The sequence below is a fragment of the Centruroides vittatus genome, unplaced genomic scaffold (genome assembly GCF_030686945.1).
Source record: "Centruroides vittatus isolate TY-2023 unplaced genomic scaffold, ASM3068694v2 contig_298, whole genome shotgun sequence".
NCBI classification, from domain to species: domain Eukaryota; kingdom Metazoa; phylum Arthropoda; class Arachnida; order Scorpiones; family Buthidae; genus Centruroides; species Centruroides vittatus.
Genome location: NW_027121900.1, coordinates 425769 through 426932, shown reverse-complemented (window position 1 = coordinate 426932; position 1164 = coordinate 425769).

Here is a 1164-nt window from a genome sequence, read left to right as displayed (position 1 = left end):
GAGATTCATTAAGCTCTATGACGTACAACATATGCACTTTTAGAATTTTCGTGATATTGTATTGAACAGTTAAACTTTTCTTATTTTCTTCCAGGAAAAATACAAACTTGTGTCATGGAAGATAGATTCAGTCATTATAATATATTATCCGGTTCACAATGTCACATAGCAATAGTACAAACGTATGAATTAAGGAAACTTAATATGCAGGTTTTTCTGCCTCTTATATTACATTCAAAACAATTAAGAAAGATTTTTATTATATGAATGTCTACTTAGGACTTATTATACTGGTGTTTTGTTTCTACAGAAGAAGGAAGTCTTATTCAGAAAAAAACATTCTGAATTTTAAAAAAAATATACTTTTCATACTGTGAATAAAGTTAAATTAAGCTAACGATTTTCATTAAAAATTCTGTCTTATAATAATATTTTTTTATTTAATACGCATGAAATTAATAGTAATCTTCTCTTGATAACATCACAAGTAATCCAGATGACTGGGTTACGTGGTGGTGATTCAACTCTGTGCTTTATCATGTCTTAAGACATTTCTAAATGCTAAAATTTATTATCATATAATTTTATTTAGGACATTATTCTTGAATTAAAAACCATTCGATTCGAAAGATAATATTGTAATTTGTTTTCAATTTTTTTAACTTATATACCTTGGAAAATCGTTAGTTTATGAAGTAATTTGTTAGGTAAAATAGCTTTATTTTCATTATAATAAACGAATTTGAACATACATAAATTATATCACTTTTATGGCTACAAATATTGTTTATTATTATTTATTATTTAATACTTTATAAATAGTATAATATATTGACTAAACGAAAAACAGAACACGCCAGAAGTGTAAATACTATAGTTTAATAACCCATTATTTACGAGGTCATTTAAAAACTCGCTGTTAATATCCTCTACCTGATAAAATCTGCTTACTTTTAAATCCTTCTTATGCCATTAAATCATTATTTTGATAATAATTTACTTGAAAAATTCTATTTATTTCCTCATATTAATTTCTTCTAATGAAGTAGTAGACAGTTATTTAAATTAAGAATTTATATTTTCGATAGAAGATTGGAAAAACGAACTTAACAGTTGGAAAAAACTATCTTAAGCAATCTTTCATTTATACGAGGAAAGTTCGAT